General features: G+C 41.3%; 1 long non-coding RNA gene across 1 annotated transcript in view; it reads right to left on the bottom strand.

Moving 5' to 3' along the window:
* Nucleotides 1-23,943, bottom strand: part of LOC141991052 (uncharacterized) — a 43,948-nt gene extending 20,005 nt beyond the window's left edge. Inside the window, exon 1 of the long non-coding RNA XR_012640323.1 lies at nucleotides 23,648-23,943. This is a non-coding gene — a long non-coding RNA (uncharacterized LOC141991052). The remainder of the gene's footprint in view (nucleotides 1-23,647) is intronic.
* Between the last annotated feature and the right edge of the window lie 1,510 nt (nucleotides 23,944-25,453).

The following is a 25,453-nucleotide window of genomic DNA, read 5'->3' as shown; positions in this document are numbered from 1 at the left end:
TTTTTCAGTTAACATCTTTTCTATATCTGAAGTTTAACACATCATTTGCATGGATTCCTTTGTAATTTTAATTGCTGTCAAGTCTTTTTAGTGTTTTTGCAATTATTTAATCTTCAACAAGTTTCTCTATTCCTCTGAATGTGGTTAACTGAAGACATTTTTCTGCTCTCCTGCACTAAAGTTCAGGAAAAGATATTGTCTAGAATCAGGGAGTTTTAAATGTAACAGGACAAACTCAAAGCATGTGTAAGCAGGTGCAATTCCACCTAAGTTACCTATCTGCTCTTAAATTACACCATCTCTGAATTTGACCTCAAAATCTATTAAAAGATCACAGATGATATATTTACACAAAAGATTACATTATGTGTAGAATCTGAGACACTAATGTCCAGATCCTATTTTTGAAGAGCATTTGGTACAACTCAGGAAAGGAATACAAACATGGTTTTAAGTCCCCCAGTGTTAGGCCAAACTATACCAGGCCAGTCCCCCTTGGGCCATTCCCACAGTAAAGGAGCCATTCTGGCAACTGGAGATCATTGGAGCATAAAGGTGCACCAGCCACACCCCTTTTCCCCCAGCTACACCCATTACAGTGGCCTTATTCCATCCAAGGATCCCACCAAACTGAAGAGATCCTCCAGGAACCATATCTGCAAGTTTTAGGGCAGTTTTGCACTGGAAAAGCTGTATGAAACTGCTCTAGCAATTCCTGGCCTCTGGCCTTATATATCCTTACCTTACATGTAAATACTTAACTCTCGTTGGTATTAATCCCATGCAACCCTACTGACTTTAGCTTTTATGAATGGATAATCAGCTGAACATGACCTCCCCGTATGATGCTCTGGCCAAAAAAGCTAATGTGATCCTGGGATGCATAAGCTGGGGAATCTTGAGTCGGAGCAGAGAGGCTATTTTACCTCTCTATTTGCATAGGTACGACCGCTGCTGGAATACTATGCGCAGTTCTGATGCACACAATTCAAGAAAGATGTTGTTATATTGAAGAGGGTTCAGGGAAGAGCCACAAGAATGATTAAAGGATTGGAAAACATGCCTTATAGTGATAGACTTAAGGAGCTCAATTCATTTAGCTTAAAAAAGAGAAGATTAAGGGGTGACTTGATTACAGTCTATAAGTATGTACATGGGGGACAAATATTTAATAATGGGCTCTTCAGATCTGGCAGAGAAAGGTATAACCTGATCCAGTGCTGGAAATTGAAACTAGACAAATTCAGACTGGAAATAAGACATACTTTTTTTATTGGGGAGAGTAACCATTGGAACAACTAACCAAAGGTAATGGTGGATTCTCTATCACTGATCATTTTAAAATTAAGATTGGATGTTTTTCTAAATATATGCTCCAGGAATTATTTTGGGGGATTTCTATGGCCTGTGTTATACAGAAAGTCAGACTAGATGATAACAATGGTCCCTTCTAGCCTTAGAATCTATGAATGTAGCTGATGGCAGAAGTTGACGCAGTACATTTTAATCTCTAATGTATAAACTTAAATATCAATACTTCTATATTCTTGTTTTCAGGATCAGACATGCAAAATTTATTTCCTGATTTTTCAGCTGTTGTTCGATACCTTGCAATAATGTGCCCATCATCAGGAATGTCTGTAACATTTTAAAATGTGAATTCCTGTAATGCTTTCCATGGAATATTCCTAGCATCAAACTGATTCCTGATAAATGCCAGAGTATTGACATTTTGTTGTGTGGAAAGTTTCTCCAAAGAATGATACTGAAATAATTACTTTAATGTATTCGAGTTTTTCCACATTTTGTGGACTGCAAAAGGAACAATCTTAGTACAAGTAGCGCCACTTCCAAAGAGCTGGCCAAGATTCACCTTGCACACAGCTGAATGAGGGCTATTTTGATTTAGCCTTTATGGCACTGGAAAAAGTTGAATTCTAAGAATGACATTACTAATATTTGAGTAGTGCTGACAGGTCAACAGCAGTGTCAATTCTAGAAACCCTGAGCCAAATTAATCTATGTCACGACTCCATTGACTTTAGTGGAATTATACCAGTTGCAGATTTAGCCAGTGTATTTTAAGAAGTGCTATTTCATGGAGTGACTTTAAATGAATATATTTCAGGAAGTATAGGTATTAGTTTAGATATCCACAGGGAGTCATGTGGCCTTGTATTTTAATTCCCATATTTAAAATATGGGAGTGTATACATTTATGTACTGAATTTGTAATGTTTACAAATTTTTGAAGACTCTGACTGGCAAACATGAGTTTCACGATATGAGTGTCTTATTTAAATCACACAAACTAATTCTACAAGTTTCTCTGCATGGGTGGTCCATTGTGCACACACATGGAGCCCAAAGAAGCAAGGGTTCACTCACACAGAGCAGCTTGCAGGATTAAAGCCTCAGTCACATTCTCTTCTTTCACACCACTAGGAGGATTGACAAATATAGTTGAAAAGCAATCTTTAAGAATGAAGAAATACATTCATTTTGAAGTGTAGGTTCTCTCTGTTATCTTCTACACTTAAACACAAGGTTTTCTACCTTAAACTAAAATATTGTTTGATTTTAAAAGTCAGAAAAATCAATGTTACTTTAACAAGTTATGCTATAGTCTAGTGAAGATGGTGGTAGCTGAATTCAAGTAGAAATGGACATCTATACATCTGCTACTCAGTTTTATTGGCAGATAATGTAGCATTATCCACTCAGACATTGTGATCAATCCCCAGAGCTGTGCCATTAGAAGGCCACATTTCAGGGAATTAAATTGCAAAACCAGCCAGCTACATTCTCAGTGCTGTAGTGACGTAACTGTATTCTCAAGTTAGCACTTCCTGGAAAAATATGAAGGGCCTCTGGGAATTTACTGTTTCCCCTATGTTTAGAGGAATTAGAGCAAGGGTACCAGTGACACACCTAAATTGCAGTACACAGTAATTAGAAAACTACATGAGGTATAGTTTAAGATGGTATTGGGTACCAATCTAATATGCTGTGTAGTTGTGTTACTGATTTGATAATCCCTTTAAGAAATGTTACCTTTAATCAGGAACTGGTGATTTGGGAGATTTTAGATGCTATGAGAGTTTCTAGAAGTTACAAGAGTTACAGAGCTCAAGCCTAAATCTGTTAATTTTAGGGAAAGTATTTTCTATAACTAATCTGTGTCAAACTGGATTTCACAGGCCCTATATTTGGTTTGCTACTGTACAGAGACAGCATTTCATTGCACCACATATAGAATGGGGTACTTGTAGCACAGAACTCAGGACAGTTAAGCAATCCTTAAAGTGCAGCGGAGTAGAGGTTCAGTAGGCAGCTTTCTATGATGTATATTCCCAACTTCAAGAGACAGGGCACTTTAACTGTCTTTATGAACCCTTGTATGGAATTCCTATTGTGGTCAGTAGGAGTTCTGTGCAAAGAATATGGAGCTGTGTTTACACTATTTCCCTGAGGCTTGCTTAAAAAAATGTAACTACTTCTTCTTCCAACATAAGGTGTTATTTCAGGCTGCCTGGTGTGGTCTGCGGTTTAATTGTTTATTGAGCTCCCTAACAGAAATGGCTGACATACTGTAGGCAAGTACCAAATGTACTTCAGAAGATAAGGAATACTGAAGATTATTAATGGATGCACCCAGAGATCAATTTTCTTACATAACTGTTGATCATTGATACCGCTGATGTCATTTTCATGTCTAAGACATACAATAAAATTCCATCAGTAGCCTTATACCTACAACTCTTAGTTACTATCTTTAAATTTTAAAATGATGCACAGCTATAAAGGAATATACGAATCACAAATAACCTCTCGTGTTGGGAGTGAGATATATATATATACACCCACACACCTATACATACACATATACACACACACAAAATACTTTCAAAATTACTGATTTACATCATATAAATATTTATCTTTAGGTGATGTAAACTTGTGAGTTTCATGAATTGCAGGGGAAATAAGATACAACGTAGTACCCTCTCAATCTAGTAATTTTCAGCTAGACGATATTCCACTATTCACTATTCCCACAGAAATTCACTGATGAAAGAGAGTCTTCTTGCACTAAGAAAATTAAATGTATAAATGGAAATAAGAGACTGTATTTGCATGTCACTTCTATCTGTATTCTATTACCTTTTAATTAGAATTTTCTTTATTTCTCTTTTTTTTTATTGCTTGCCTTTTTCTATGAATGGTTGATAACTACCATAAATCCAAGTATATTTGGGGATGGAAAATAATTATCACAGTTAATGTGTAATATGCTTTGATATGTTCCTAGTTGAAGCTAAATGTTTGTTTAAGTGTGTATTTATGTCCATTACAATTTATTGTATTAATATTTAATGGAAAATAAAGACTATTTAAGCCACAGAAATAACAAAAGTCCTTGGACTGTTTTGGACGTTATTGAGAACAGCATCATGAACAAACAGAAATGTCCATTTGTATCTAGAATTCTAAAACCAACACATGATAGAAAATTAGTCCATTGGTGAAAGTCAAGAAGACTTTCATTCCTGCATTTCAAGGAAAGGCTTTCCTTAGTTGCAACAAACATTACACTTGTTTAATACATTCCCACACTAGTAAAATTTCCCTGAAAACCCAAAATATCACCTAGTATATGAGAAATACTAAGAACACTGATACACAATCCTGACAAACCTTATCTGCTATATCCACACCCATTCCTTGACGTGTCCATTGTAGGGCATTATATTGTGTACAGTTAGGAATTCTTGATTTTTGAATCAGAAGACACAGAACACAGGAAGAGTCAAGTTTCTACCAGTACCTGGTAAAACCTGAAACCTAATACAGGAATCCAAAAGGAAAGATGGTCATGGTCCTGTTCCCCAAATCATATATATAAACAAATAAGGTCATAGTCTAGTGAGAAATGAAATGACTAAGTAGGCTATAGCTGTCATCAACACAGTCTTAAACCTTTGCCATTTTTCTGTGGCAAGGAGACCTGTGCAAACAGCACCAGCTATTCCTCACCCTCCCTTCTTGGCCACTTGCAGAAGAAAAAGATAATAACAATTAACGGAGCAAATCCAAAATAAATAGACTTGTTAATTCACTCAGTCGTTAATCAGTCTGATCTACCACTTATCTCCCATTTCTAGTGAGTATCTATGCACACTGCACATGCTTGCATTTAAAGTGACATCTCCAAAGTATGTGAAGGGCAGGCAGGACTTGCCTACTTGGTGCAGCAAAGTATACCAGAAGGGTATGATTTGTAAAGCATTCTAACATGCTGCATGCTAACTGCCCTGTGTAGACCCTGCTTCCATCCTCTACCTACTTCACATTAATGTAGTCCTTATGTTAACAAAAACTAGGTACTTTTAAAATGCACCAGCAGAGTCTACATGGGGCATTTAGAGTTCAACACATTACAGCACTTTACAAATCACTCTCCTCTGGTGTGTTGTGCTAGCACCCTGTAGACAAGCACTCAGTCAAGCCTGAACTTCTTTGTCTGCCCACTGTAGGACTAACAGTATCTCAGAAGGATGTTAAACAGCAGAAACTAAAGCTAGACATTCTTAAATAAGTTGGCCCAAATAAATTTACATCCAAGAGTTTTAGAAGAGCTGGGTGAGGAGCTTGCTGGACTGTTAATGCTGATTTTCAATAAGTCGCTAGAGCTCCAGGAAGTTCTAGAAGACTGGAAGAATGCTAATATTGTGCCAATATTGAAAAAAGAGTAAATGGGATGATCCAGGTAATTTAAGCCTTGTCAGTCTGACATCAATCCCGGGCAAGGTAATGGAGTGGCTGATATGGTTAATAAATTAATAAAGAATTAAAGGCAGAAAATATAATTAATGCCAATCAACATGGGTGTATGGAAAACAGATCCTGTCAAACTAACTTCATATCTTTTTCTGATGAGATTACAAGTTTGGTTGATAAAAATAATAGTGTTGCTGTAATAGACTTCTGTAAGGTATTTGACTTGGTACAGCAAAACATTTTGATTAAAACACTAGAATGATATAGAATTAACATAGCACACATGAAATGGATTGAAAGCTGGTTAGCTGATAAGTCTCAAAATATAATTGTAAAGAGAAAATCAACAAGCAGGTGTGCTGCTGGAGTCTTGCTGGGATCAGTTCTTGGCCCCACACTCTTGAATATTTTTATTAATAACCTGGAAGAAAATAAAATCATCAATGATAAACTTTTCCAATTACACAAAAAATGGGAGAGTGGTAAATAATGAAGAGAATAGGCCATTGACACAGAGCGATCTGGATTGTTTGGAAAACTAGGTGTAACCAAACAATATTCATTTTAATATAGCTAAATGTAAAGGTATACATCTAGGAACAAAGACTGCATGCCATACTAACAGGATAGAGGACTCTATCCTGGGAAGCAATGAAAAAAATTTGGGAGTTGTGATAAAAAACAGGAAATTTCAAGTAGCAATAGAGAGATTAATTTTACCTCTATATTTAGCACTGGCGCAACCAATGCTAAAATACTGTACCAATTTCTAGTGTCCACATTTCAAGAAGGATGTTGATAAATTACAGAGTGTTCAGAGAAGAACCAGGAGAAAGATTAAAGGATTATAAAATTGCCTTATTGTGATGGAACTCCTGGAGTTCAATCTATTTAGCTTAACAAAGAGAACATTAAGGAGTGATTTGATTACAATATCACTACCTACTTGGGGAACAAATATTTGATAATGTGCTCTGCAGTCTAGCAGAGAAAGAGCTGACACGATCCAATGGCTAGAAATTGAAGCTAGATAAATTCAGAATGGAAATAAGGAGTAAGTTTTTAATAAGGGTAATTAACCTTCGGAACAACTTACCAAGGGTCATGGTGGATTCTCCATCACTGGCAATTTTTAAATCAAGAATGGATGTTTTTCTCAAAGATATACTCAAGGAATTTTGGGGGGAAGTTTTATGGCATATGTTATATAGGAGGTCAGACTAGATGACCATAATCATAGAATATCAGGGTTGGAAGGGACCTCAGGAGGTCATCTAGTCCAACCCCCTGCTCAAAGCAGGGCCGATCCCCAATTAAATCATCCCAGCCAGGGCTTTGTCAAGCCTGACCTTAAAAACTTCTAAGGAAGGAGATTCCACCACCTCCCTAGGTAACGCATTCCAGTGTTTCACCACCCTCCTAGTGAAAAAGTTTTTCCTGATATCCAACCTAAATCTCCCCGACTGCAACTTGAGACCATTACTCCTTGTTCTGTCATCTGCTACCACTGAGAACAGTCTAGAGCCTTCCTCTTTGGAATCCCCTTTCAGGTAGTTGACAGCAGTTATCAAATCCCCCCTCATTCTTCTCTTCCGTAGACTAAATATCCCCAGTTCCCTCAGTCTTTCCTCATAGCTCATGTGTTCCAGTCCCCTAATCATTTTTGTTGCCCTCCGCTGGACTCTTTCCAATTTTTCCACATCCTTCTTGCAGTGTGGGGCCCAAAACTGGACACAGTACTCCAGATGAGGCCTCACCAGTGTCAAATAGAGGGGAACGATCACGTCCCTTGATCTGCTGGCAATGCCCCTACTTATACAGCCCAAAATGCCATTGGCCTTCTTGGCAACAAGGGCACACTGTTGACTCATATCCAGCTTCTCGTCCACTGTAACCCCTAGGTCCTTTTCTGCAGAACTGCTGCCTAGCCATTCGGTCCCTAGTCTGTAGCGGTGCATTGGATTCTTCCGTCCTAAGCGCAGGACTCTGCACTTGTCCTTGTTGAACCTCATCAGATTTCTTTTGGCCCAATCCTCCAATTTGTCTAGGTCCCTCTGTATCCTATCTACCTCTCCTCCCAGTTTAGTGTCATCTACAAACTTGCTGAGGGTGCAATCCACACCATCCTCCAGATCATTTATGAAGATATTGAACAAAACCGGCCCCAGGACCGACTCTTGGGGCACTCCACTTGATACCGGCTGCCAACTAGACATGGAGCCATTGATCACTACCCGTTCAGCCCGACAATCTAGCCAGCTTTCTATCCACCTTATAGTCCATTCACCCAGCCCATACTTCTTTAACTTGCTGGCAAGAATACTGTGGGAGACAGTGTCAAAAGCTTTGCTAAAGTCAAGGAACAACACGTCCATTCTGGTCTTGGAATCTATGAAGCTACCAACTCTGGTGACCAGGAGACATCACTATGATGCTGTCTAACAGTCTGACCTGAGACTGGCACTTTCAGTTGTGAACCATACCAGACAGCATGACAATCACTATAGAAGTGTGATAGTGATTTATGTTACTGTTGATTCTAGAGTCACTAAACACGTTTTTCTGATCAAGAATCACTGACCTATAAATATTGAGATCTTGGGAAGTTCAATTTAATAAATATTAGTGACTGTACACAACCTGACTCTTTATTAAGGGGAGTTCTCTTCACTACTAATCCTGTTTGATTCAGATCACTGGTATTATGGGCATGTGAGTGTTTTACTTATATTTCGTTTATCCAAACTGGAATGCGTAACCTAGGGAGGTGGTGGAATCTCCTTCCTTAGAAGTTTTTAAGGTCAGGCTTGACAAAGCCCTGGCTGGGATGATTTAGTTGGGGATTGGTCCTGCTTTGAGCAGGGGGTTGGACTAGATGACCTCCTGAGGTCCCTTCCAACCCTGATATTCTATGATTCTACAAGCCAGCCCTTTATAGAGGCTGTGGAAATTTTCCTGAAATGAGCTGTATTAACTAGGATTGATTGTGCTATACACCAATATTTTTATATCTGTATTTTGAGAAAAACCAGACAAAACTAAAGAAATTCATTCCTGGTGGCGTAACACCGTTGACTTCTCTGAGTTACACCAGAGGTGATTTAACCCAACACATGCAGTACATGATACTATTTTTTCTCCAAGGACAAAGAAATGAAAATGCCATGAAGGTTAAAATATGTTGCTGTCTCACACACACCTTCCCAAACCTTTTTAATTCTCATAAACCTCTCTTCAATTAAGCTTCCATCTGTGTTATTTAAATGCAGTATATTAGTTTAATTTAGGAATTAGAAGTTCCTGACCCTACTCTCACTTCCTGTTTGTAGGCCTGGTTAGGTAGGACACCATGTTAACAAGTTGAGTGCAGAAGACAAGAGCACAGACAAGAAACAACAGCTATTGACAGGCAAGGTCCCAATTAAGTGAGAGCAAATGCAGAAAAGCACACTCACCTCTGCTGGATGGAGGATCAGTTATTGTCTATGATCTGCCTGTTGCCAAAGGCGCTAGGAAACTCTGGAAGAGACTTTTCTTATACATGTAAACAGCTCCAAGCATATGGCAGGTGTTGTCATGCGACAGACAATAATAGGAGGGAGCCAACTGCTTCTCCCACAGTACCTCCTCATCAGTTCAGAGAGTGGCATGAAATGTTATATTCCCATATCATAATCACACACACACTGGTGTTTGTATTGGTTCTTCAATTTTCTTTTTAAGTTGACAGTATTTGTTTATGATGTAAAAGTGATCAGGTACATGCAAAAACAAAGGAGAAACCCACCGTGGTGCATAGTGTCCACACAACTCCCTCTGCACCACTTCCAGGAGTTCTCAAACAGGGTCATGACACCTCAGGGGGTCATGAGGTTATTATGTGGGGGTCACAAGATGTCAGCCTTCATCCCCAAACCCCACTTCACCTCCAGCATTTATAATAGTGTTAAATATAAAAAAAGAGTGTTTTTAATTTATAAGGGGGAGGGGTCATACTCAGAGGCTTGTTGTGTGAAAAGGGAAATACAAAAGTTTGAGAACCACTGATTATGCCCTGCTGCCATAGGTGCTGAGTCCGTGGGTGCTCCAGGGTTGGAGCACCCATGGGCTGAGCACCCAACAGCAGCCCCCCGTCATCAGAACCTCTCCCCCCCACCCCAGCACCTCCTGCTCGCCTGAGGGCCCCACCAATCAGTGCCTTCCCCTCCCTCCCCTCTAGGGTGACCAAGTGCCCAGTTTTGGACCAGAACACCCAATCAAAAGGTATCCTAGCGGCTCCGGTCAGCACTGCTGACCGGGCCATTGACTGTCCGGTTTGCAGCGCCGCAGCAGGGCTGGCAGGCTCCCTGCTAGCCGTGGCACCACACAGCTCCCAGGTCGGGAAGCAGCCAGCTTGTCCGGCAGCAGGCTCCTAGCCTTAGGAGCTGCCGGGGGGGGTCTGTGTGCTGCCCCCCCTTACAGGCGCAGCTCCCATTGGCTGAGTCAGGGCAGGGGAGGAACTAGTGTGAGCTCCACTTGAAAGCGCTCAGCGGGTGGCTGTTGAGGGGTCGCGTGGCGCGCACCTCTCCTGCTGCCTGGCCCTCTTCTCCTCACGCTCCTCATGTGGCTGCTGGACTCGAGCTGTGGCGCATGCCCTATGGCGAACCGTGGTCTGTCGACCCATCGCCAGCACCCTGGAGTTCAAGGTATGTGTATCCCCATCTCCGAGTGCTAGGAATGAGGCTGCACCTCCATCCCCCTCACTGCATCCTTCCCCATCCCACCGACCCCCATCCCTCTGTCATTGCATCCCTCCTCCTCCCCCGCACTGCATCCTTGCCCTGTCCCATCCCATCCCGCCCCCTACACCTACCTGTTCCAGCCCTGTACCACTTATAGCACTCTCCCCCCATCCTCTCCCCCTCCCAGAGCTGCCACCCCCATATCCCTCATCCCCACCCCATTCACCTCTGGAATTAGAAAGTTGGCAACCCTACTCCCCACACCTCCCACCCACCGTAAACAGCTGTTTTGCGGTGTGCGGCAGGCTCTGGAGGGGAAGAGGGGACGATACGGCGCCCTTGGGGGAGGGGGGGCAGAATGGAGCAGGAAGAGGGAGGGTGGATGTGGGGCCTTGGAGGAGGGGTTGGAGTGTGGGTGGGATCTGGGGCAGAGATGGGAGTCGAGCCTCCACCGGCACTTTGGAAAGTCGGTGCCTGTGCCTGCTGCAAAGCTGCACCAAGAAGAGGATCAGACCAACTGCACATGGAAGTTTCTGCCCCCCATCCCTGCCTCAGAAAGGAGTTGCACACCAGTTCAAACAGGCTGGCAAGTAGCAGAGGTTTGGGGACAGGATAGTAGGTAATCATGAAATCTGTTTTTACCCTGATCCAGTGACCTTAACACCCACCATTGGGGGCATCAGTGGCTCTTATTCCAGCCTACTGGCTGCAAAACTAGGTGTGGAAAGGTTGTGTTGTAGCCCCATGGCCTACCTACACATTGGTGCATGAATTCTATCCCACTGAAGCTCATAGTTTGTGCCCAGAGGTGAAATACATAAAAAAAGAATAAAGCCCCAGTGCAATTATCAGAGCAATACACCAGGTTCCCCATCAAATTGAGTGCACAATGTTGAGAGAGATTAAAGAGGTAACAAAATCTAACAAAATGATAATAGGGGATAATAATAATACCTCCATTACAGACCTTTCAAGATCCAGGGGTCCTGCACATGACTATCAACAGTGCACTGAATGCCCCAACAACAACTATGGTGCATGAAACCAGACAATCACTATGCTCTTGAATGAACTCATTCGGAAAAATGATAAAAAACAAAAATACCAAATCACTCCTGGGCAAACACCTTTCACAAAACCATCACTCCATATCAGACATCTTGGTCCTCATCTTCTAAGGAAACCTGCATAAAACCTTCAAAAGATGTGTCAGAGGGCTTACATTCATAACTTTGTTAGACACTAAAAACCATGGACTCAATAAAGACATTGGATTTATGGCTCATTGCAACTATCTGCAACCACTAACTATCCTTTGTCCTATGACTGCAGAGTTGTTAACTGCCCACTTCATCTTGAATCTTCTCTTGCAACATGTATTAATTCCTTATGCTTAACGATCTGTTCCACCTTGTAACACTGAATACCTTTCCCAGATTTCAAGAAGAGCTCTGTGTAAGCTTGAAAGCTTGCTTGCCTTTCATCAGCAGAAGCTGGTCCAATACAAGATATTACCTCGCCTACCTTCTCTCTCCGATAATGGGGGACTCAGTTACCCAGCTAGAGACTGGAAATGGCAAGTAACATAAAGTTTAGAGAAAATTTCTCAACATTTTAAATTATTCCCTCTTGGAACAACTAGTTCTGGAGCACATAGAGGAGAGGTTATTCTCAACTTAGTCTTAAGTGTGACATAAGAACTAATTCAAGAAGTAACTGAGTCACTAAGTAATAGTAACCACAATATACTTAAATTCAGCATCCCTAGGGAGAAGTAAGGAACCAAAGAGTGGCAGTGATGCTCAACTATAGAAAGGGAAAATTGAATAAAATTAAAAGGCTAATAAAAAGATCCCCAAGAGGCAAAAAGTAAAGTAAAATCCTTAGATGCAGCAGACACTACTTAAACAATAGAGTCTTAGAAGACATATCCGCTACTGAGCAAAAAGAGAGCCAGAAAGGCAAGGAGTGAACCAATCTGGCTAAATGGCAAGGTTTTAGAAGCTATTCAAGCAAAACAGAAATCCTTCAAAAATTGGAAATCTAACCATAGTGAAGGCAATAAACAGGAGCATAAATTACAGTAGGCAATGTGCAAGAGGGAACTTACATAGCTTGAAATGAACAATAGCTAAAGGTATAAAAACAAACAATAAATTCAAGTATATCAGAAGTGGGAAGCCCACAAAAGAACTCATGGGTCCACTGGAACATCAGGGGGTAAAGGAAGCAATTAAGGAAGATAAAGACATTGCTGAGAAGCTAAATGATTTTTTGCATTAGTCTTCACCGCCGAGGATGAGGGAGTTACCTATGCCAGACCTGCTCTTCTCTGGTAAAAATGATGAGGCACTATCAGAAAAAGAGGTTCTAGAGCAAATTGATCATTTAAAAGCAATAAGTCACCATACCCAAATGGCACATCCAAGAGTTCTGAAGAAGCTTAATAATGAAGCAGCTCAGCTGCTAACAAAAATTATGCAATTTCTCATTTAAAAACAGCTTATGCACCAGAGGATTAATAATTCTACCTACATTTAAGAAGGGTTCACGGGGTGATCTGGGGAATTACAGACCAGTAAGCCTTACAATTATGGCTGAGATTATAATTAAAAATAAAACAAAACATATGGGAAATGACATGATAGAGTCCAGCCAACACAGTTTCTGCAAAGATAAATAACATCTCACTAAACTCTTAGAATTCTTGAATGTGTCAATAAAGTAGCGGATAAAGGAAAATAAATTGGCAAAATACAGTTTGACTTTCAAAAGGTCTTTTACAAGATGCTACTAAGGAAACTAAGTAGTCACAAGGTGAGATGCAAATTATTGTCCTGAACCAAAAACTAAAACAGGAAACAAAGTACGGGAATAAACTGTCAATTTTCGTGATGGTACAAGGTGAACAGGGTGCATCACAGTTCTGTGTTAGGTCCAGTGTTTAATATATTTATTAATGATCTGGAATGGGGACAGAGTAGTTAGGTGGCAAAGTTTCCAGAGGACACCAAATAATTTAGGTTAGTCAAATCGAAGCACTTCAGAGGGAATGCCCATTCATCTAGCTTGGTTCAAACATGATGGGAAATGAAATTCAATATTCATAAATGCAAAGTAATCTACATTGGAAGAAAAATATTAACTATTCATACATTTTACAGAGTTCTAACTTAGCTCTACTAACTCAAGAAAGTCACATGGGCATCACTGTGGCCAGTTTGACAAAGACATAAGCATAACATGTAGCTATAATAAAAAAAGCAAACAGAATATTAGAATACATAAGGAATGGCATAGAGAAAAATACAGCTAATATTATAATGCTTTTTATATAAATCATTGGTGTGGCCTCATCTGCAACTATGTGCAGTACTGATCACCCCATCTCAATAGAAATATTGCAGAATTAGAGGGGCTTCAGAGAAGGGTGACTATTCAGGATATTAGGAAAAACTTTTTCACTAGGAGGGTGGTGAAACACTGGAATGCGTTACCTAGGGACGTGGTAGAATCTCCTTCCTTAGAAGTTTTTAAGGTCAGGCTTGACAAAGCCCTGGCTGGGATAATTTAGTTGGGGATTGGTCCTGCTTTGAGCAGGGGGTTGGACTAGATGACCTCCTGAGGTCCCTTCCAACCCTGATATTCTATGATTCTATGATTTATGACTAAACTGATTAGGTGGATGGGAAAACTCTTATATGAAGAGAGGCTGAAAAAACTGGGATTGTTTGCCTTAGAAAAGAGATTAGCAGGGGATAAAGGAAATAAAATAATTAATAGTGCAGAGAAGTGAGATCCAGAACTTCTGTTCTCCCTGTCTCATAACACAAGAGCAAGGGAATATTCAATGAAGTAGAAAGTGGCAAATTCAAAACTGATAAAAAATATTTTGTCACACAATGTGTAATTGAACTGTGGAACACTCTGCCAATGGAAGTTGTTCAGACCAAAAAACTTAACAGGATTCAAAGTGAGACTGGACATTTATATCAATATCAAGAATATCCAGTGTTACCATAATTAATGCTAACAAATTTTGGAAGAGATTTTAAACCTCATTCTTCAGATCTTATTTCTAACTACTAGGGATTAGAAGGTTTCTTGCACCTTTCTCTAAAGCACCTTATATAGGCCATTGTTGAAAATGAGATACGGACTAGATGGACCATAGGTCTGATTTTCACATTCCTACATTCAGTCCTGGAGAGACTATTTTTCCAAACTTGGCTCAAGTTGCTACTGTTACTCTCACTGTAAAATAAGATGTACATATGTACTCTATTTCTGTCTGTCTTTATAAAATATGCATCCATCACACAAGCCTCCAGGAGTATATTCAACTTGAAAAATATAAATGCTGGTCGAATCTGGAAAATGCTGGGAACATATGTTTTGGAGGTGTCAATAATTAGAACATTTTGGCAAACTTTTCACAAATGCTTGAAAATATAACTACACAAGAACTTCAGCTGGATCCAGTTACGCTAGTCTTGACAGACACGGCATCCCATGGGAGCAACTGAATTAGATCTCTTTGTGTACCAGTTGCTAAGAGAGTTATTCTTAGATGCTGGAAAGACATGAATGGCTCATCTGTAAAGTAATTTATTGTCAACATTGTAACAACACCATCCTGTGAAGGAGTCATTTCTGAAACACAAGACAGCTTGATCATTTTGTGAAAACATGAACGAATTTCTAAGAATTGTGAAATTCAAACTCCACCCCCAAACACACCATGAGAAAAACCATCAGAAAATAACTCAGGCTATAATTTAGTCACGGGTATTTTTAGTAAAGTCATGGACTGGTCGTGGGCAATAAACAAAAATCCCCTGACCTGTCCATGACTTGTACTATAAATACCCCTGACTAAATCTTAGGTGCTCTGGGGGCTCCAGGGTGCTGCAGATGCTCGGGGGGGGGGGGCAGGAGTGTGCTCCAGTGCACCTCTGCTGCTGCTCTGGGGTGAGGCCTGCCGGGGATCTGCCGCTGCTGCTCCGGGGCAGGGGAAGGGCTGGCTCGGGGACCCACAGCTGCTGCTCCAGGACGGCTGCTCCAGGGCAGGGCCCAGGAATACTGCTTCTTTGGCGGCCCCTGGGGCCAGCTGCCTGGGGCTGCCTGAGCAGTGGCCGGTGCAGCTGGCCCTGGGGTCACCCCAGCTGCTCAGGCGGCCCTGGGGTCAGCCGCATTGGCCACTACAGAAGTCATGGAGATCCCGGAAAGTCACAGAATCTGTGACTTACATGACCTCCGTGAAAGACTTACAGCCTTAATAATAAATAATAATAATAATATGAAATGGAAGGTATCATAGGATTCCATGGTGTGCACAAATAAAAGGAGAAAATAAGACAAAGATAAAACAGTTACATACAACAGTTTAGGGCAGTGGTTCTCAACCTTTCCAGACTACTGTACCCCTTTCAGAAGTCTGATTTGTCTTGTGTTACTCCCAAGTTTCACCTCCCTTAAAAGCTACTTGTATCAGACAAAAATACAAAAGTGTGACAGCACACTATTACTGAAAAATTGCTTACATTTTCTTTACCATATAATTATAAAATAAATCAATTGGAATATAAATATTGTACTTACATTTCAGTGTATAGTATATAGAACAGTATAAACAAGTCATTGTCTGTATATAATTTTAGTTTGTACTGACTTTGCTAGTGCTTTTTGTGTAGCCTGCTGTAAAACTAGGCAAATATCTAGATGAGCTGATGTACCCCCTGGAAGACCTCTGTGTACCCCTAGGGGTACGTGTACCCCTTGTTGAGAACCACTGGTTTAGGGTAACTTATTCTGTTTGTTACAAAGAGCACATATATACAAATAAATATGTTACATTACTGAGGGGAGCCTTTAAACAATATATATTTTAAGATATCATTAGCTATAAATCTTATAAACATCAGTACATAAAATTCAAAAAATATTCCCCTCCTACCCCCCACCCCCATTCTAAAAGAGTACACACTCACTGGCTCTAGTTCAATCTTTAACCCCTTCCTGGAGTTTATTTTAAATAAAAGCAATCTAGGCTCTCTCCTGAGCTTAGCTGTTCCTAGAGTTTTCCCTTTACATGACCTCTGTAGAGGTCCTTGCTTCTAGCTTCCTCTGCCCCAGAAATGCTCAGGGCGAGTGCCAGCTATAACTTTTCAGAAATGTAATAAGAGCTGCTTTTGCCCAGCTCAAGATGTTGTAGATATCACTTCTTGCTGAATCTTATGACCCTGATGGTAATTGGATCACTCCCACAGAAGGGTTTGCAAGATCTGGAATGTTGTTCAGTGAACTACTGGCATCCTCAAATGTGCTTGCATTTTAGTTGTGCTTTGAACAAAATGCAGTCCATGTGCAAGTGCCTGTATGCTGCAAATTGTGGCTGTGCAATGCCATATTGTTGGGGGACATACAGAAGGTTGCAATGAAGAACTAGGATGACTAACAACCACCAGCAACTGTTCCGTCACCACCACCGAATAATTGTAGCAACTAGGTTGGTATATACTTCTGAGCCACAGATAATGATTCAATCACTGAATTGATTAACCCTTTGCACATTATTCATTGTTGTTATGGGCCCAGTTATGGTGTAACCTGACTAATGACTGAGGATATAATCTTAGCCTGCTCGTAACCTGGTATACTGCTGATGATGACCTCATTGTGCATGTGTTGCTCTTATTGACCAAATGCTTCTGTGAAGCTATGTGGCAGCACGTGGTGTCTGGTGAGCGTGTTATCTCACCACCATACGTACTGGTATCCTAACATAATGAGGTTGCACTGTACTAATCAAATGACTTTTGGGTTGTATTGTAGTCTACTGCCCCATGTTATGTGCTTTTGATGAAGTGACAGCTATGTGTGTGGGTTTAGTCATGTGCTATGGACCTTCTGTGTGCTTTGTCTGTCTTATTCCTCCTGTCTGCCGTGCGAGACTACAAATGGATACAAACAAACAGGGGAATACAAGGAAACAATGAGACAATATTGGTCCTATGATAAACAGTGATATCAGGGAAACAGCAGATTTACATCTGCTTGGTTTTGCTCCTGGCTTGATCATTCTGTCTTTTTATCTATCTATCTCCCTCCCACCCCACCCCATCTTACTAGCTTCATGCCTCACTGCTTTCTCTAATAGAATTGTGTTGATTTTGCAGGCTGTTTTTGAGCTGTGGACAAAGAAAATGTTGCCTATCAGTAAAATGCTGTGTTTGCCCTCTCATTCTTCCTTCTGCCTACAACATTTGGTTGCACTTCATGGAAATTATCATTGCCTGTTCACACGTAGTGACTGTACCAACATTTCTCACAAGGCCAGTCCTGAGCCTCCTATGCCCTACATGCTCCCCTGTTTGTGTACAGTCACAGGGAAGGAGGCAAGTGTTTTCTCAGACCTTCGGTCTTGCTTAACTTTTTGCTTAACTGGTTTACTTTTGCATGTTTTCAGCAATACCAGCGTCTATGGGCTTAAAATCAGTTCTTGTTATATAAAAGTATATCATAAGAATATAGTTACATGGTATGGTGATGGTGTTGTAACATATATTAATTACAGCTTATGGCTGAATCTGCAAAGTATCTTTGTGGTCTCCTGTGTTATTTTTCTGATTATATTTCTCCTTGGCATGTTAATGATAGCTTACCACAGAAATGGTTATTTATTTTATGAAGCAACACCATATAGCTTTTTGGTTTTTCTTAGTTCCTTTAACAGTGCCACTGTTCTCAAAATCATAGCACAGAAACTCTGCAATATCAGCTTGTAACTCTGGAACAAGGATTCTCATCATGTTTGGTTAAAGAATACAGTATAGTTATCTTACTGTGTGAGAGACGAGGAGGATGAAGTAATATCTTATATTTGATCAACCCCAATAACTTGCCCACCTTGTATTTCTAATATCCTGGGACCAACATGGCTACAACAACACGGCAAATAACACTGTAACATGTCAGGTTCTAGGACCCTGCATCGACATGGAGAACTCTTCTGCTGACTCATCCTTACCGCTAAACTAGGTATGATTTATTAGTTCCAATTCAGAATAGCCTGCCATAGTCCTATCCCGACACATCAACTCTGAGGCCACTGATAGCAGCTAGCACTGCCATCACTACCCTCTTGTGCTCCAACACAGTTTTAATCGAAAATTTTCAACCAGCCCCAGTGTTTATGTACGTGCATGCATGCATATATATATATATAGTCTGGCATCCTGTTCTTCCCATTTGTTATTAATAAAGTTTATTCAAAAAACTGTGCACTTTGCTGCAGGTTCTTTGGATGACGGACTAAAGATGCATCAGTAAACGCACCCTTGCTCAAGGCACTATCCAGGTTTGAGGCACCAAGGGTTGCATGAGACTTCTGGTGTCCATAACACAGAATGAATTCTGAGATGTCATTAATGAACCAGGAAGCATTAGAATATTTCACAGAGAGAAAATAAGTTTTAAACACACTTTATTTGTGTGCTCAATGCCCACCACAACGTTTTGGCACATATTTCTGAGCTTCACTCAGTTGTCATCTCAGCTTTGCAGTTCACTTTTAAAAACATTTTACTGAGCACCAGCATAGATTCACAGATTCTAAGACCAGAAGGGACTATCATAATCATCTAGTTAGGCCAACTGTATAGAACTTCCCCAAAATAATTCCTGGAGCATATCTTTTAGAAAAACATCCATTCTTGGTTTAAAAATTGTCAGTGTTGGAGAATCCATCACAACCTTTGGTAAATTGTTCCAATGGTTAATTACTCTCACTATTAAGAATTGACACCATATTTCCAGTCTGAATTTTTCTAGCAAAAGGGATATAAAACAAAGTAATCTGCACACTGATAGTATTTGGTCTTCTCCGTAAGGGACAGAACGCTTGTATTTAACAATTACAATAGTTTCATTTAAATATGGTAGAACACAGTAACCAGCGGCTGCTGCCTATTGCAGTTCCTTGAGCTGTCGCTGCAGTCCAGAATCCTGCCTCCCAAGATGGTGAGTCACCTTTGGTCACTGCGCCGCACCCAACATTCTTACACAACAGCTGCTCCACAGCAGCAATTATTTCACAGTAATAAACAGTAGGCAAATCCTGTCATCAGAAATGAACGTATGTGTGGCTCATGAAAATCCTCTGTGATTTAACTAGTCTTAATTTCCATTTTTTATTTGTTACTTCAGTGTCTATTCCTAGTTCCTGATAGCACATGGTGATAACTTTAAACATCTCAAGCATTCAGGACACAGTTCTCAACATATTAGCCATTCACAAGTTGAGAATTCCCGCTTATGGATTCCGGATCAGAATCTGCAACTACATACTTTGCCAGTCACATGGTAAAATTTTGCAGAGTCATAATTATAAAGAAAGTCACATGATTTCTGTTAGTAGAAAAGATTATCTCCCACAAAGTTAAGGTTGTGTTGAGATCCGCACTTTAAACAGGACTAAAATCCCTATGTTTATAAAAGGATAAATATTCACCAACTTTCACAAAGGAAACATTTTTAAATGCTCCCTTTTTGAAATTGTGCCTGAACACCAGCACTGCTAACTCCCAGGTTCAAAAATCATGAGTCAGACCCAAAAAGTCATAAGAGGTTTTTTTAAAATCAAATTGTGATTTTGGTCTGTCTTTTGATTTTTGAATTCCCCCTGCCCATCCCCAGTATGTGTTTTATATGGTAATTTTTGACTCCCCTGCAGGAACTTCAACCACCACATTTCCTCTCCCACTGCCCAGCAATTAATTTTAACCCCACCTAACCCCCACCCTCATAAGTTCAGTCTCCCCATCAATTCAACCACCAATCCCCAACAGTTCAGCACTCCCGCTTCCCCATCAGTTCTGCTCCCTTACCCCACCATCCAGTCTACTACCCCACATCAATCAAGCCCCCTCAGCTCTCACATCAGTTCTCCCCCCAGTTCTCCCCCATCAGCCTCACTTGTGCTCCTCCTAAAGCTCCTGGGGCTCTTCACCCCTTCTCCCAGTCTTCAGGAGGCTGCAGGAGGATCCGTGCCCCTTTGAGGCTGGGGAGGGATAAGCTCCAAGCGATCTTCACCCCCTATCTCTTCCTTCCCAGACCTGGTATTGTAGGGAGAGAAGGGAGGACGTGGTATCCATCCATTGCTCAAACAAGGAAAGGAAGGAGCAAAGCCCCCTGAATTGCTTGGCTCATTCTGCTCCTTCTTCTCCTCCTGTGAGAATGGAGTCACTCCGGAGGGGAAAGAGAGCTCTGCCGGTTCTTGCAGAACTTAACTGCTGGCTGCTCTTCCCCCGTAGGCAGGGCATTGGGGGAAAGCAGCCAATCAGAGGGGTTTCCCCCAAGCAGAGCTGAAATTCACCATAAGACTGGAGTTTCTGGCCTCACAGCTTCAATCTGGGGGAAGGTCTGCCAACTCTTGCAATTTTGTTGCAAGTCACAATGTTAACACTGGCATGAGGTTTGGTCTTTCTCCAGCTAAAGAGCCACAAAAAATCACAAACTCCAAATCTCTCTCTCACACACACACACACACACACACACACACACTCTGATATCTCAGAGAGTGGCCATTTTCCCCATTTTTATATTAAACAAAATTATATGCACCTTATTAATCACACTCTATTTGATTGATTTAGATTTAAAGACTTCATAGATAGTGCACAGAATTCTGAGCTCTGTGTGTGTGCTCAGTGTGCAAGCATAATGAGATAAAGCCAACGTAGTGCAACTGTCGAGCTTTATTTCTTCCTCCCTACGTACCAGTCCTCTCTCATCAAACACTTCCTGAAAACAGCATTCTCTATGTCCGTAGACATTACCCTACACAAAATCATATTATACTAGAATGCCTCCTTGTCACAGGTTCCACTCACCATTAGGGGCACTTCCTCCTGGACACTCTGGGGATCAGTTATTGCCAGATCCAGTGTCCCCTTCCTCTGATCACTGCACACCCAGTCATCTCTCTCACGCTCTGAGATTCAGGGTGTTCTGTCTTTGTGGCTGGGCCCTCTGGCCAGGTCATTATGGTCCTCCACTTCCTGGTTAACAAATCATTTCCTTACAAACAAACAGTCTCAGGCAGCCTTCTCATTCACTGCCCTGATGGTGCATTTCCCCAGTGGCTGGTAGGGGAACTTGAGCTCACGCTCTACTCCAAGTTCCAGCTCAGGGACACTCTAATCAGCAGCCAAGGTCTGCACCATCCTAAACCTTGCTGCCTTTTTTCTGAGCCTTTCCTACACCTTCTGGCTCCCTCCCCTCTGGGTCTGTCAGCCCAAACTCCTTCCTCCTAGTGAGGGACTGTGGACTAAATTTCATGGCCCCAAATACACCTGCTTTCCCCCAAGGGAATGGCTGCAAACTATTTCCTCCAGCCTCCTTCTACTGCCAACTTCCTGGCTTTATACCAAGCCTACCTGTTCCTCTTCAGCTGGGCTTTCCTCTCAGCCTAAACATCCCTCATCTTGCAGCCTAATAGGTTAATTGGCCACTCTGGCCTACATTGACACCTTCAGGGCGAGTGTGGGGAATACGGTCCATCAGACTTGTCCTATTGGGTTATTATTTGTTGTAACACAGAGGCCTTGACATAAATGTAAAAGCACAATATTGAGAAGTTACACAATCAAAGAAAGCTGCAACAGCATTTCTCCTTGCCTATGTCCCCAGCATATCCACAAAAGTCTACTTGAGCTCTGCCAAGAAAAACCAGCAGAACTGCTCAGAATCATCTGCTGCTTCTGTTTTCCAGTGCGCAAGCGGCAGCTGCCCCTACAGTGCACTTACATACTCCAAGTCTCTGACAACTTAGGATATGTCTACACTGCAAAAAAAAGGTGTGTTCTTAACTCAGTTTTGCTAACCTGTGTTAACTAACGCAGGTTAAAATAACAGTGAAGACATAGCAACTTGACTCTTCTTAACTCAGGTTAGATGCTCAAGTTCAAGCCTTAAGGGCAGGCTAGGGTCAAACTCAAGCTGCTAACCTGAGTTAGAAGCTGAGTTGCTATATCTTCACTGCTATTTTAACCTGAGTTAGCTAACACAGGTTAGCTAACCTGACTTAAGGAACACACCTTTATTTTGTAGTTTAGACATCTCCCTAGGGTTCAACTCTCTCCCTTTCCTAGTCCTTTTCCATCCTGTCCAAGCCCAGAGAACATGGGCACATGGATGTTAAGATGAAAGAGGTGGGGGGGGGGGAAGGTTTGGGAGTGAAGATAAGGAGAGGGAGAATATTGAAACACAAGTTGTCAGATAGTCAGAGCTTGGAGATTTGCTATAGAAGCATCTGCTTCATCTGATGAAACTCCTGTGGTGCATCCATGGGGAGTCACAAAATCCCAGTTCCTCAATAGGCACAATTGCTTGTTGAATTGCTTTATACATGGTTCTCATTTACAGTAAATGATCTGAAAAGGAAGAGTTTTATCCATGTAAAACTTTGAACATTTTAAATGTTCTTGAGATAAAGTTTTAAGCACTTTAAGTTTTCAGTATGGGTACCCTTTTGCCCCCATTCCCTCCACTGTCCACCTCCTCCATATAAGTTCCTATTCCCACAGCTCCTTTGTACTTGCTAAAGGCTGGAGGAAGGAAACCTGCTTGAATGGGACTTATAATATCTCAGCTCACATGGCTTCAATCATCATCGCTATCCTGATTACAAGCAAATCGCTCTTTTCCCATTAAATGTCTCTTTCCATCCAATCCAATACTTCAGTCTATCTCTGATGTGTCTTCTTGAATGTCTTGTTGTCAAATCTTAAACTGAACATGGACAAAATTCAACTCCTTATCTTCACTCCCAAACCTTCCCCCAACCTCTTTCATCTTAACATCACCATCCTACCCAGCACTCAGACCTGAAATCTCAGGGTTATTTTTGACTCAGCCTCTCTCCTGCCCCAAATGTCCAGACCACATCCAAATCCTGATCAGCATCTTTTCAACATCTCCAGAATTTTTCCTTTTCTTTCCACCCTCACAGCCAAATCTTATGTTCAGGCCATCATTATATCCTGTCTTCACTACTACAGCACCCTCTTTTCTGATCTCCTAAACCCATACATTGACCCCCATCTGTCTATACAAAATGCAGCTACTAATGTCATGATCCTTACCTCTTGATTTGTTCATGTAACTCTCCTCTTTGAATCCTTCCACTGGATATCCATGCACTAGATCTTCAAATTTAAGCTTCCTGACCCAGATCCACAAAGGTACAGTAGTTAGGTGTCTAAACCCCAGATTTAGGAGCCCAAGCCCCAGTTTTAGCCTACACTGTGATCCACAGAATTTCCACTTGGCTCCTGCCAAATCCTGTTGGTGCTCTAACTCATTCAGCACCTAATTTTCCACTGTAGAAGTTCCCCGTGTGCCTAGGTTTCTGCCTCTGGGCATGCATACAGATGACTCACTCTAGGCACCTGGATACATATCTCCCACCTAAGCCCCTGTGTTATCCACAGGAAGATAGGCAGAGGAGCACCTGTGTTTTCTGCAGGGCCCGATCCCATTAGTGTGTACTTTTATACACACTGGATGATTTGACTCTGGACAATCATCAAAGAAAACAGGATTTTATAGTTTTATAGCTAATCCCATGATGTTATCACGCTCCAACCACTAGCACAGAGCAGTCGTATTACAGTGTACAGTAAGTGAACAAGAACACTCCAAGGCTGCATGCATCTGGCAACTGAAATGACCCCAGTACAATTAAACAAGGAGAGAGGACGGTTGCTGGGTGACGCTAAATCCAAATTGCCAAAGTAGAAAAAATTATTTGTTGCTTTCCTGGAAAATCCTTAAATAGAGCAAGAGCTAAGATACATTCAGTCAGATTAAACAATCAACAAACAAACAACAACAGTAAACACCTGCCACATTTCATTTGCCACAAAGAAGAATTTTATCCACATTCTAAGTGTTGCTGTAGCCTATCTGGTTGCTATGCTGAAGTTAGCATTCAAAATGTAGAGACCTAAGTAACTAGAAGTAATAACCTTAAGAATGTACACTGAATCTAGTGATCCTAGGAGGTTTATACATTTATGAATTCATTGCATTACATGAACAGTGTTACAGGGCCTCATGGAAAGCAGGATTATCTGAGCTGTCATCAGTTACTGCCACTGTACTTCTTTTATTCATTCTAGCCTCTGTAGGTCCAGATGTCACACACATCATTTCCTCTTATGATCGCAACGTGCTATTGTCAGCACTAAATTGCTTTTACTTTGGTGTAGTGAGTACCACTTTAATTTATAAAGTTAGCTTTTTTATGTAAATAGAGGCAAGATTATCTAATTTCTATACATCCTCCACATCTATTTTCCCCCAAAGATGACTGACTGTCAAAAGATCCGGATGATACAGCAGATTTTTCCACCAGTCACAGCTCCAATTTAGACATTGATTTCCAGTTCTAATTCATATAAAGAATAAGAAATTCCAACCTGGCTAATTAGAGAGATAAGGTGGATGAGGTAAATATCTTTTATTGGACAACTTCTGTGGGTGAGAGAGACAAGCTTTCAAGCTTACATAGAGCTCTTCTTCAGGTCTGGGAAACATAGTCAGGCCTGGTCGACACTAAAAAATTAAGTTGGCTTAATTACATCACGCAGGGCCCTGGTCTACACTAGGAGTTGAGATCGAATTTAGCAGCGTTAAATCGATTTAACCTTGCACCCATCCACACGACGAAGCCCTTTTTTTGACTTAAAGGGCTCTTAAAATCAATTTCCTTACTCCACCCCCGACAAGGGGATAAGCGCTGAAATCGGCCTTGCCGGGTCGAATTTGGGGTACTGTGGATGCAATTAGACAGTATTGGCCTCTGGGAGCTATCCCAGAGTGCTCCATTGTGACCGCTCTGGACAGCACTCTCAACTCAGATGCACTGGCCAGGTAGACAGGAAAAG

Source organism: Natator depressus, chromosome 7 (genome assembly GCF_965152275.1).
Source record: "Natator depressus isolate rNatDep1 chromosome 7, rNatDep2.hap1, whole genome shotgun sequence".
In the NCBI taxonomy this organism is placed as follows: Eukaryota; Metazoa; Chordata; order Testudines; family Cheloniidae; genus Natator; species Natator depressus.
This window is presented reverse-complemented; position numbering and strand designations above follow the sequence as displayed.